We start from the raw sequence: 14,498 nt of genomic DNA, 5'->3' as shown, positions 1-14,498 counted from the left end.
GGTTAAATAAGTTACCTTCACAAAATACAGTATATAGACACCTTTTGTGAAAATCCCACTCAGCTTATAAACCGTAACTTGACCATTCTAGATTTTCAGCTCAAGCTTTCCTGAAAAAGACTGTACTCATACTCACCAAAATTCTCAGCCAAGTAACTACTAAATTAACATTAATAAATTGTAATATCAACTATCTTTTGTCCAAAGAGTTATTCTAGGAAATATCCCTTTAAGGATTATTTTTCTTTTGATGAATAAGCCAAATATTCACAGTTAAAATATTTGAGGTCTATAATACTTGGACAATTAATGCTTTTAAAGGTCAGTTAATAAAGAGGACATATAATAACAAAACAGAGTAAAATTAACTTTAGTGAGCAGTTAGTATTACACATGCATTTTTTTCTTATAAAATAACAAATAATGAATGACCCAATTTAGATTTAATTTTATTGCTTCTATGAAAGAGACCAGTTAATTCTTCAATGTAATCACCATAATTAAAATGGAAAAAGCTACTGATTAGTTGAAGTTATTTAAATATCATGAAAAGTCATGGGAAAAGGTAAAACAAAATGTCAGGATGAGGAATCAATAATCATGGTCAGAAAATAACCAAATCAAATGGTAAATCTAACAGAGTACAACAATTATAAAGAGGGATGAGAGGTAATAGATAAAAGTGTTATGGCATTTGGAGTATATTTATCTTTGGTCCCCCAACATTAATATTCGCCTTATTACTTCACCAAAGTCTCCACAGGAAACTTGAAGTGTACAAGTACAGTTGGCCTCTAGAGTCCACTGGCAATTTATTCTTTGCAACTAAAACTGTCATTACACTACCCAGACCCAGGAACACTTGCAATCTAAATGCTACTTTCCAAGGAACCAGCAGGGAAAGATATATTCATTAAAAAGAAATAAGTTTGTACTCAAATGACCCGCTCTTAAAATTATCCATTATATGTGTCATAGGCTGTTACTGAGCAGTAGTCCAGCATTATTCTGTTAAAATGAACATGTGACAAACTCCAAAGAAATCATTAATATTTACTTTTATATAAAAGATAGTAAGAAAATATATGAAATTTTTGGGCCTAGTAAAGTATCTCTAAACAAGAGAAAATTGTGTGCTTATGATAGGTTTTAAAATTTTATCTTAAGGATGACTTTTATTATATACCAGAGGCCCGGTGCACAAAATTCTTTCAAAGGGGTGTGGGGGGTTCCCCTCAGCCCAGCCTGCACCCTCTCCAATCTAGGACCCCTCAGGGGATGTCCGACTGCCAGTTTAGGCCCAATACTGGGGATTGGGCCTAAATCGGCAGTCAGACATCCCTCTCACAATCCGGGACCACTGGCTCCTAACTGCTCACCTGCTTGCCTGCCTGATTGCCCCTAACTGCCCCCCTGCTGGACCGGTCACCCCCAACTACCCCCCCTGCCGGCCTGGTTACTCCCAACTGCCTCCCTTCCACCAGCCTGGTCGCCCCTAACTAGCCCCCCCCCGCCACTGGCCTGGTTGCCCCACACAGCCTGCTGTTCAGTCATTTGGTCATCCCTCACTAACCCCCTTGCCGGCCTTGCCACCCTATGAAGCAGCCTGTTCGGTCGTTGCTGTTACTGTGATGGCGTCCCAGAAAATTTGCATATTCCTCTATTATTAGTATAGATCATCATCATAATTATCATCATAATCATTATATACTATTATATTAATTACTGTCATGAAACCCAATGTTGACCTCACAATTCACCCACAGTGCTGCAAATAGGATAAGGTCTCAGTAACAGAAAGAAAGTCTTAATAAATTGTTTGATAGAGCCCTATTTGGATATAGGGTTTATGTTCACTGTACTGTCATTAACACGATTCAAGAATATCAGCAAGACAAATAAGAGTTATAGGATTTAGCAAGTGGTTCCAGGAGGAATCACAAGTCAATTAAAGCACAAACTGGTATCTCTGCTCAAATGCCACATTCTTTGAGAAGCTTTCCCTGATCACTCATCTAAAATAGCCCTTTCATAGTCACTGTATAGTTGCTTACCATACTTTTTCATAGCATTCATCATTACCTGATACTGTTAGCATGTTGATTTATTTGCTTATCATCTCTCTCCCCATCTAAAATGTAATCTCCATGAGGACTGAGATGTTGTTTTATTTGTTCATAGTCCTGAAGCTGAAACAATGCCTAAAACATTAGTGGCTTTCAATAAACATTTGTTAAATGAATGAAACCCAGGGGACGTAGAATATCTTCCAATGGGTGGAAAGCATAATTCTTAAAATCCTTCTGTTTTGTAGGCATTTGGTATATTGAACACCATGTAGTCAGACATTGCTAAAGGCATGTGAATCAGAATATAAATTTATCGGAACCCAATATTCTCCCTGTGATAGTAGGAGCCCTAAAGACTCCAAAAACCCCACCCTATAAAGCTTCCTTATGAAAAATCACTATATTCCAAATTCTGTACATAAATACAGTCCAGATTTTTTGTAGCCTATCTATTGTATTTAACAGATATAAGAAGAGCACAATCACCAATGTTAAAAGATTTTGGATACACATAATCAGAGATATATAAGTAGAATATTCTAAGCAATTAGAATGCAGTTATGGACCACTGCTCTCAAGAGTGAATTAAAAAATAAGTTCAGAGATATCCTGGGGATAATTAACACCAGAGAAGTCTAACTGAATGTAGAAAATCACATTTATACTACAGGAGGTGCTTTTAATATGTTTATGAAATTTTTAGTATTTATGATTGTATTGGGGTTGTTTATTTTGGCAAAGGAAAGGATTTGAGTACTATAGCAGCAGAATTAGTAAGCCATAGGAAGCTGTTTACTCCTTTACTTAGGGTTTTCAGTGAGTTTACAAAGTGCTTGGGGGGCTGCAAGTTTCAGAAATTTAGCTCATGGGGTCGAGAACTGAGGAGAATTACTGATTCTTACATTCTCTATGGGAGAAAAAGAAAGACATTTACTGAAAGTAGACATTGCACCAAACACTGAAAGATTATCTGATAGCAACTGAGGCAAAACCAGAGAGATCCTTTTGTTGAAGCAGTAATGTTTGTGGCAGCAGCCAATTTGAATTAAGAAATGGAAGTACTTTCTGTGAAGCTAATGGTACTGTTTTTGGTTTTCTTTCCTCTTAGGCACTCAAAAAGTACTAGCTGTTGGAGAAAACTTGCTCATAACCCTATCCTGTTAATTTTTATTCTTTATAAAGACATATCACAAGTAATACGTTATTTTAAAAAATGTGATGGACTATTTTTGAAGAATAGATGATGGCAGTTCCCTGAGATAAGGAAAATTTTCTCATAAGCAGTCAAATACCCTTAATGGCATGATTACAGACTCTGAAATGATGAACCATTTTGAAATTTGATGAAAATGGCAAGTTAGTGAAGGGAATGTAAATTTCAGTTTCATCAGCATTACTCTGTTTGCTTCTGTGTACGTATCCATTTTTCTTTTGCTTTTAAAACATTGGTATTTTCATCTTTTCTTGGTTCCATTTAATTTATTCAGCAGTGTGCCCTTTTGTTATGTCCAAGAAATGCTCTTATTCAGTGTCAATAAGACATCCTTGTTTCTAAGAGAGGTAACCCAGACCAGTTACACATGCAATAGGCACTTTCTGAGTTCACACACCCAACACTTGATTCTCATATTTTTTTCTTAATAGCATTCCCTATTTTATGCAAAAATAAGCTTTATGTTTAATGGCAAATGGTAAATAGAAAACCTACTATGGTATAGCAATATTATGACAAGGTATTATTTTAAAAATACATTATTCTTAGAGTTTTATCTAGAAAGCCACAATGCTTGCCCATTTTCATACCCAGAGACTGAGAAACAATTTGCATATTTTAAGAACATAGTAAAGAAACTCTTGCATTGATTTTCCTCCTTGCTTATTTTTCAGCACATTCTAACTCATTTTAGCATATTTTGTTTTCATTTTAGGAGATTATTTTAGTATAGTCTTTTATTTGACCTCAATACTTCATTCTTTTCCTCCTCTTTTCATTTTCCTGATTAAAATGTGATATAATTATTCATAGCAGGAAATGAATAAGAATAGTTTTCCAGGTTATTTCTTGAAGATAAAATTCAGCTTCATATCCAAGGAAAGTAAAACTGAATTTCAATGTCCAATTAAAGATTTGGAACAACGAAGCAGTCTGTGAAGTTTGTTTTTTTTTTCCCCTGAAGCCATTTTACAATGCTTAGTTATTCTTCAAAAATTGGTATCTGGCTATTCATTAATGCTCTGTGTTTTTCAGATCACTGAGTGATGTTTGCATTGTATCTACTAATTGACGGTTGATAAATGTTTTGAGCATTGTAATTTTTCTACAACACTACCACCTTGGCTTACAGGAACAGCACTGTTTATTTTGCCAAGGGTTTCAAAACTTATCTGTCTTATATTTAATCAGGCTACACACACCTTCAGGAAGTTATGCTACCAGCCCAAGTCAGCCACTACTGCTGGCTCTCTTCCCTTCCTCCCTATCCTAGACTCCACCTCATTCCCCACTCTCCCTCTCAGTTCCTCAGCAAACTCCTCCATACTCACAGAGCAGGAATTAGATATGTGGTCCTTTATATTGGTTAAAAACAATAACTCCTTGTTGCTGTAGACTGCCACAATATTTACCCTCACACAGTTGCAGACTCCATGGGATGAGAGAAAGGAGGCAGAGACCAGGAATATTAAGCACTCTTCACAGCCACTTCATGAAAAGGGTAAATACTTAAGAAAAAATACTTCCTCTCCAATTTGTATAGAAAGTAATTTAGTAAGAGAAGTAATATAAAGGGCTATAAGGCAACAGATAAAACTAAATTAAACACCCAGAAGGATGATGGGGAATGGCAGAACAGAAAGGAATCAATGCTAGAAAGTTAATCAATCTAACATGGTTCAGGAACATACTCTCTCCAACCCTTTTCTGAATTATATATCTCCTGGTCAAGGAGCACTATAGATCAATTTAAGATAATTATTTTTAAATGAAAATTTCTCTCCTGGTCATGGGAATTATTGTCAACATTATTTCAGGGTCAAAATACTAAAGGTATTGAAAAATGTAAACATCTATATTGTTTAGTTTTATTCTAAAAAAGTACTGGGCTCAGACAAATTAGAGATGTCTGAGCATGCCCTGGCCAGTGTGGTTCAGTAGATAGAGCATCAGCCTGTGCCCCGAAGGATCACAGGTTCAATTCCTGGTCAAGGCCACATACATGGGTTGCAGGTTTGATCCCCTACCCTGGTCCAGACACATGAGGGACGCAACCAATTAATGTCTCTCTCTCTCTTTCTAACATGTGCTCTCCCTGTTCCCTGGAGCATTCTTTTCCTAGCAGCCATGTGGCCCACAGAAGACTGCCAGGCCTGAGCACAGCTCCATCCAGGAACAGACTAAGCTAGTGGGATGGGAGCAGAGCTTCAGCATGGCACAGAACTTTTAGACCTTGGACTTTGTTTTGGGCTTGATGATGGCAAGACTGGTCTTTTTACATGACAGCACAGATGGAAAGGAGACATTGGGAACCCAGGGGCAGCCTTCCCTTTCCACCAGATGAATCTTATCACTAAACCTCATCCTCCCATGTCTGAGTTCCCAGAATCCTTGCAATTCTTTGAAAAGACTACACTTCCACAGAAACAAGGGAATGGATATGGATGGAAAATCAAAGGCCTCAGGGAAGGAATTTCTCAGGGATATGAGAATCGTGTGAAGTTACCTAAGCACTGTTAGATGAGAGCTGGGGGCTACTCTGCCCTAGAGATGTGTATTTCTTATTGGGGAGAAGCTGCTGAGATGCCTTCTCTCCTCTTCCTAAGCTCCATCAGCTCTCCCTGCCTGATTGAAGCACCTATTTGATGGTAGCATAGCTTTTTCTTAGTAGTCTTTTCCCTGACCTCCTCTAACAAGACATTAATGCACAAATTTCAATCATTCAATAGGTGTGCAGTGGTTTTATTGTTGTTTTAATTTTCAATTCCTTATTGATATATGATTTTGAGCATCTTTAATACACTTATTTATCATCTGCATATCTTCTCTGGTATTCACATTTTGTTTTTGTTACATCTTTCATAGTTTACCCACAGTTCTTGGGAAATGTGTTCTTTTTTTCAGTCTTTTTTTTTTTTCTCTTTGCTTTCCAGTTTTTGAAGTTTTTATTGACATATCCTCAAGCTAAGATATTCTTTCATCAGGCATGTCTATTCTATTGATGAACCCACCAAAGGCATTCTTCATTTCTAAATAAATGTTTTCTTTTATTTCTATAATCTGTATTTTATTCTTTCTTAGAATTTCCATCTCTCTGCTTACATTACCTATTTGTTCTTGCATGTTGCCTTCTTTTCCATTTAAAGTCCTTAGCATAATAGCCATAGTTGACTTAAATTTGTGGTCTGATTATAATTGCCCATTATCTCCACTAAACAGTGGGTGCATAGCTTTGACCTTTGCCAGGGCTCAAGGGTCACCAGCATTTCAGGCTCCTTGTTCACACTGCTCTGCTAGTTTCCCACAACATCCCAGTCATAATGGGGTCTGGTTTGGGTGCTTACTCTGTTTCTTCAAACTGAATATTTTGCCTTTTAGTATGCATGGTAATTTTTTCTTGAAAAGGCAACATAATATAAAAGGAACTATGCTAAGCAGACCTTTAATAATGTGGCAAGTTGTTGGGAGAAGAAAGCAGTCTATTGTCCTATGATTAGGACTTAGTCTTTTAGTGAGGCTGCACACATGTGGCTGTGAATTTCACAGATATTTGTCAGTTTTTGCTTTATTTTTCACTTCTTTAAGTGAGACAGGATGACTAGAGAGAGCTATTGTTTAGTATTTCCCTTCTCTCATACTGATTAAATATTTTCTCCAAAGGAAGACCTTTTGAAAAGAAGAGACTATCCTGTCATATTTAAAAAATGGTTACTTTCTTCCGTCTTCTGTGTAAGCACAAGGACATTTTTCTCTGCTCTTCATTTTAAAAAGCTGTTAGAGTTCCTAAAAGTAAAACTCACAAAAGTGTGAGGGCTTCCCAATAACTGAGTCCTCCTGGACATTATCTCTCAGGCTTGTCCACACTGCCTCCAGCAACTCATCAATTGCATAATAGAATGATCCAATCCCAGCATTGGTTCGCACATTGGTTTCTGTTTAAGTGAGTGTGATTCTCTCTATCTGCCTGTTTGGAGGTAGTGGTTTACTCTGTGACTGTATTTCTCTGGTAGATAAAAGAAGAATCATTGATTTTTAATTTGTTCAGCTTTTCACTTATTATTAAATGGAATGATGACTTTTAAGTTCCTTTCATGATTGAATAGAAACTAGAAACTTTTCTTTTTGAAATGTTCCTCTCTTGATCTCCTTAGCTTTCTCTAACCTCAGCCTCCAAATATTCCAAGCTCTTTCTATGAAGCCAGCATTACCCTAATTCCAAAACCAGATAAAGACACCACAATAAAAAAGAGAACTACAGGCCAATATCCTTGATGAACATAGATGCTAAAATCCTCAACAAAATTCTAGTAAATCAGATCCAGCATTACAATAGAAATATATACACCATAACCAAGTGGTATTTATTCCGGGGATGCAAGGATGGTATAATATCTGCAAATCAATAAATGTGATACATCACATAAACAAATTGAGAGACAAAAATCTCATAATCATATCAATTGATGCAGAAAAAGCATTTGACAAAATCCAACACCCTTTCTTATAAAAATTCTCAGAAAAGTAGGAATAGAGGGATCATACTTCAACATAATAAAAGCCTTATATGAAAAACCTACAGCTAGCATTATACTCAATGTGCAAAAACTAAACTCATTTCCCCTAAGAACGGAAACAAGATAGGGATGCCCACTTTCACCACTCCTGTTTGATATAATACTGGAAGTGCTAGCCATAGCAATCAGACAAGAAGAAGAAATGAAAGGCATCCAAATTGGAAAAGAAGATTAAAACTGTCCTTATTCACAGATGACATGATACTGTACATAAAAAACCCCAAAGACTCCATCAAAAATCTAAACCTAATAAATGAATTTGGCAATGTAGCAGGATACAAAATTAACACCTAGAAATCTATGGCCTTTTTATACAGCAATAATGAACTCACAGAAAGAGGAATGAAAAAAACAATCCCATTTACTATTGCACCAGAAAAATTAAGATACCCAGGAATAAACGTAACTAAGGAGGTAAAAGACCTATACATAGAAAACTACAGAACATTGAAAAAAGAGATAGAGAAAAACAAACAAATGGAAGAACACACCATGTTCATGGATTGGTAGAATTAACATCATTAAAATGCCCATACTACCCAAAGCAATCTACAGATTCAATGCAATCTCCATTAAAATACCAATGGAATATTTCAAAGATCTAGAAAAAACTCTCCAAAAATTCATCTGGAATAAAAAGAGACCCCCAATAGCCACAGCAATCCTGAGAAAGAAAAACAAAGTTGGAGGGATCACAGTACCAGATATCAAACTATATTACCAAGCCACGGTTCTCAAAACTGTGTGGTACTGGCACAAAAACAGACATATACAACAATGAAACAGAACAGAGAACCCAGAAATTGCCCCAAGCCATTATGCTTAATTAATAAGTAGGCAAGAGCATACAATGGAGTCAAGACACTCTCTTTAATAAATGGTGCTGGGAAATTTGGTCAGATACATGCAAAAAAAAAAAAGAAACTAGATCACCAACTTACACTGTGCACAAAAACAAACTCAAAATGGCTAAAGGACTTAAATGTAAGATTGGAAACCATAAAAATCCTACAAGACTCCATAGGCAGCAAAATAGCAGACATATGTCACAGCAATATCTTTACCAATATAGCTCCTAGGGCAATGGAGGCTAAGGAGAAAATAAACAAATGGGACTACATCAAAATAAAAAGCTTCTGCATAGCAAAATAAACCATCAACAAAACAACAAGAAAGCCCACTGCATGGGAGAACATGTTTGCCAATGCTATTTCAGATAAGGGTTTAATATCCAAAATTTACAGAGAACTCATACAACTTAACAAAAGGAAGATAACCCAATCAAAAAATGGGCAAAGGACCTAAGTAGACACTTTTTGAAAGAGGTCATACAGAAGGCTGAGAGACATGTGAAAACATTCTCAGTCACTAATCATCTGAGAGATGCAAATCAAAACAAAAGTGAGGTAACATCTCACACCTATCAGAATGGCTATCATCAATAAATCAACAAACAACAAGTGCTGGCGAGGATGTGGAGAAAAAGAAACCCTCATGCACTGCTGATGGGAATGCAGACTGGTGCAGACACTGTGGAGAATAGTATGGAATTTCCTCAAAAAGTTAAATATGCAACTCCCATTTGACCCTGTAATCTCACTTCTAGGACTATATTCCAAGAAACCAGAAACAACAATTAGAAAGGATATATGCACCCCTGTATTCATAGCAGCACAATTTACAATAGCTAAGATTTGGAAACAACCTACTAGTAGGTGCCCATCAGCAGATGAGTGGATTAGAAAACTGTGGTACATCTACACAATGGAATATTGCGCTGCTATAAAAAAGAAGAAACTCCTACCATTTGCAATAGCATGGATGGAACTGTAAAGTATTATGCTAAGCGCAATAAGCCAGTCAGAGAAAGATAAATATCACATGATCTCACTCATATGTGGGATATAATGATCAACATATTTTGATGAAAAAAAATAGATCCAGAGACAAATGGCAGGCGAGGTTGGTGGGTTAGAGAGCAACCAAAGGACTTGTATGTATACATATTAGCATAACCAATGGACACAGACACTGGGGCTGTGGGGGCTTGTCCAGGGTGGGAATAGTTAGGGGAGGTCAATTGGGAAAAAGGAGACATATGTAAAACTTAAGATAATAAATTTTTTTAAAAATCCAGAACTATAGCAGACAGATATATCTTGTTTTTCCCACAAAAACATTATAAATATATATGGCTTGACTTTATCTTTACATACCAACTTTGGTCCAGAAAATGTTACATTTAGCATATATTTAGTTATAAAGTGTTATTTTACACATTGACTCTCAGATTCTGGAACAGCCTGTCTACACTATTGTATTTTCTATATTGGTTAATGGAATCAACATATACTGTCACTCAGAATCTCAGAGTCATTCTTTGATTCTTTCTTCCTTGGCTACTTACCACATTAAATCCAACACCTACAATAGCCTCATAACTATCTTCCTTGATCAAGCCTTTCCAATCTATTCTCAATACTGCTGACAATGTCAAACACAGCCTGCTGTTTTCCTTACTCAAAGCTTTTAATACTCTCCTACATTTTTAAATTCTTAGTATGAAACATGAGGTATTATTGGTCTGAGCTCTGTAGACTGTATATAGTACTAATCCATTCAACTTTTACATTTATTTTCATACTCATTTTGGCATTTTATGCTTAGGCAGAAATGGATTTACTTTATTTGTTCATATTTACTGAGGAATACCACTATATCATATTCTTCTCTTATTCCATTTATTTCTACATTATAAATTCTGTTACATTTGCACCTGTGTTACCTCACTTATAATTGTGGTATTAAAAACCTTTAATGTTAAATTATTTTCAGTCTTTTTTTTTTCAGTTTCTCACATTCCAACTTTTGGATGTTCCATGATTCTTTACCCAATCTGGTGGCAGGTTTTATTTCCAGAGATAGCCACAACCTATTTCCCATCTGCCATGCACTTCACACTCCCTTTTTAAGAGATGAGGTCTATATTCCCTTCATTTGACAATAGATAAGGTTTTGACTCATGGGTTTCCAACAGAACGCATCATAAGTAATGGTTTATGAGTTTCTAATCAAGATAAAAATATACAATACAGTTTCAGACTTCTTTGTTGTAACACAGTGGATATGGAGATAGGGCTCCCAGAGAGAGATATAATAAGGGAGTTGTTCCAGGTACTACTACTGTGTAACAAATGATCCCAAAATTATTGAATTAACTTTATTATATTCACAAGAATGTTTATCACTCTTTTGTAATGTCTAGGGAATATTCAATGACTGGGATACTCAGTGGGTGGGGCTGGAATCTTCTGAATATTACTCAAAGGATTTTGCTTAATAGAAGATAATTTCAAATTTGGAAACTGTACACTTTATATTTGGGAACCCTATCTCCATATCTAATCTCTATAGCACTTTAAGATTTCTCTTTACTGTCATTAATAAATAGACAATAAAATCAGAATTATCATATATTTCAGTGGTCATTTGCATCAGAAGCCACAGATTAGAACCAAATACAATGGACTTAATGTTTTTTAGTATCAGTGTCGTCTTTTAGGGTATGGTTGTTCCTGATTTCTGCCCCCAAACAGTTCTCTGGCTCATGGTTTCTAAGAAGGAGCCCTTCACCTAATGTCTGTGGTTAAAGTTAGCCTCATAAAATGCTTGAGAGGTTTCCTTTTTATAAAAAAAAATTACCTCTCTCCCTTTTAATTTTTTTTATTTCTCATCTATAGAAGAATGTCAAAGAGCAGATATGCACTTCAGAAATTCTGCAGGGAGGCACAGCCTCATTTAGGAATTTAATGGTCTTAGATTTCTGTAACAAAGGGTATAATCTCTCATGTAGAATGCAATTAGAAGGATTCTCATCGAAGACAAGGAAAATTCCTTGAAGTAAAAATTAGAGGGTATGAACACTTTGAAACTTCTTATAAAATTGTCCTGCTAAAAAGCAGTTTCTATTACAATTCTTCTCGATTACAGTTCCTATTACAATATATATATATTCTTTTTTTAATATGGGCCATCCTTCCCTTTTTCCTCAAGGATAATAAAGTCATAAAAATTTTGCACAGGAGAGGAGAACCAAGATGATGGCGTAGGTAAACACTAGCACTCACCACCTCCTACAATCATGTCAAAATTACAACTAAAATACAGAATAACCATTGTTCAGAACTACCTGAAAACTAACTGAATGGCAATCCTACAACTGGAGAAGTAAAGAAGAAAATATATCAAGACTGGTAGGAGGGGCTCTGGTTTGGAAGGGGCTGTTCAACACCCACATGTGGTGGTGTGGCCTGTTTTTTGATCAGGAGGGATATCATGGCTGTGGAGGCCTCCCATGAGAATCAAAGGAGTCCGGCCCCACACCAGACCCCTGACCCATGGTTTCAGAGCTGGAAGAGAAGTCTCCATAACTTCAGGCTGTAAACACCAGCTGGGATTGTGCCTGAGTGACATGGAGGCTGCTGAAGACTCAGGCAATTCCTCTTAAAGGGCTGGTGCACAAATGTACATGGTCCCACTCCCTCTGAGCACCAGCACTGGGCCATGGCATTGGGGGAACCAGGGACATACAAAGAGGAACTGGATTTTGTGGCATCAGGGCAGGAACTCGGGGATGGCTTTCACCCAGACAGAGATGCTCATAGGGGTCATTGTTTCTGTTCTGGGATCTACCCTATTGTAAAGCTGACTGGCAGTCATATATGAGTTTCCATCATCCTGGTCACACTATTCAGTCCACCTTGATGATAACCTGAGACCCTGCCCCATCCAACTTGCAGCCCCACCCAAGCTGTTTACAGTGGCTTTTCTATATGCTTGGCCTCTTCTGGCTCAGGCTTCAGGCTTTCCTAAAATCTATTAAACAAGCATCAGTTGCCATCAGCATTCTCCATACCTATCAATAAGAGGCCAAAGACCTGGCACTAGCACTAGCCTGCCTTGCTTCACAGCTTGGCCTCACTTGGACACTTCCAAGCCCAATAAAATAGCAATGATTTGGAGACACTGCTGTAGCTCCTGTTGGGTGGCCCCAGCCGTGGATGACTTTGCACCTCCCAGGAGGCCCCAGAGCCAGTGCATCCAGTGCACAGCTTCAGGCCATACCAGATTACAACTGTACACAGCCACAAGTGACACACTCAAGAGGCAGACTCATTGAGCACCAAAGCCCCACCTGCTCCATAGGGTGTCTCCTGCACAGCAGCTCTTCCAGTGTAGTTGCAGCTGGTCCTCATAGCCATCTGGCCTGGAGGTCAACTTCTCCTAGTGATGCCAATAGCAATCAAGTCTCAACTACAACAAGAATGTGCTCACAGCCCACAAAGGGGTGCATATAGAGCTCCCAGCTCAGGCTGAATCACTGGACCTATGGTACACCGACTACACAAAGCCACTCTACCAATTCCAGGGGATATAGTAGATCTACCTAACACATAAAAACAAATACAGGGAAGCAGCCAAAATGCAGAGACAAAGAAACATGTCACTAATGAAAGAACAGAAGAAATCTCCAAAAAGAGAAATAAATGAAATGGAAGCAAGCAAAGTACTGGATAGAGTTCAAAACAATGAACTCTAGGTTGATCAAGGATCTTAATGAGAGCTTCAGGGAGCTTAGTGAGAATGTCAAAGACATGAAAAAGGACCAGTCAGAAATTAAGCATACACTAACTGAAATAAAGAATAATTTACAGCAATTCAACAGTAGAGTAGAGGATTCCAAGAATCAAATCAACAATTTGGAATATGAGAAAGCAAAAAACATCCAATCAGAAGAGCACAGAGAAACAAGAATCCAAAAATATGAAGATAGTTTAAGGAGCCACTGGGACAACTTCAAACATACCAACATTCCCATTATGGGGGTGCCAGGAGGAGAAGAGAGAGAGTAAGACATTGAAAGCCTATTTGAAGAAATAATAACAGAAAACTTCCTCTACCTGGTGAAAGAAATAGACTTGCAAGTCCAGGAATCACAGAGAGTCCCAAACAAGAGGAACCCAAAGAGGCCCACACCAAGAAACATTATAATTAAAACTAGAAGCCTGATGCACGAAAATTCATGCTAGAATGGGCTTTCCTTTCCCTGGCTGCCAGCACTGCCTTTCCACTCTGGCCCAGCCCCTTTCCGCTCAGGCCCCAGAGCCTCCTCTTTCCACTCTGGGAGCCGCCTCTTTCCGCTCTGGCCCTGCCTTCCCATGCTACCCAGAGGTCCTGAGAGACGGGGGTGGGGTAGAACGCCTGCGTTGTCACCATGGCAATAATGCAAGCATCCCACCCCCATCACTTGGCTCCTGTGTATACAAATTAATTTGCATTTCACTCCTGATTGGCTGGTGGCATAGTGGAGGTGCAGTCAATTTACATGTTTGTCTATTATTAGGTAAGATGCCAATGATTAAAGACAAAGAAAGAATCTTAAAAGCACCAAAAGAAAAGCAGTTAGTTACCTACCAGAGAGTGTTACAGGACTATCAACTGATTTCTCAACAGAAACATTGCAGGCCAGAAGGGAGTGGCAAGAAATATTCAAAGTTAAGGCCCTTAACCAATCTAAATTATATCTTTACTCTACCCAGCAAAGATATAATTTAGAATTGCCGGTCAGATAAAGAGCTTCAA

Source organism: Eptesicus fuscus, chromosome 5 (genome assembly GCF_027574615.1).
Source record: "Eptesicus fuscus isolate TK198812 chromosome 5, DD_ASM_mEF_20220401, whole genome shotgun sequence".
NCBI classification, from domain to species: Eukaryota; Metazoa; Chordata; class Mammalia; order Chiroptera; family Vespertilionidae; genus Eptesicus; species Eptesicus fuscus.
Note: the sequence above shows the minus strand (reverse complement) of the source record.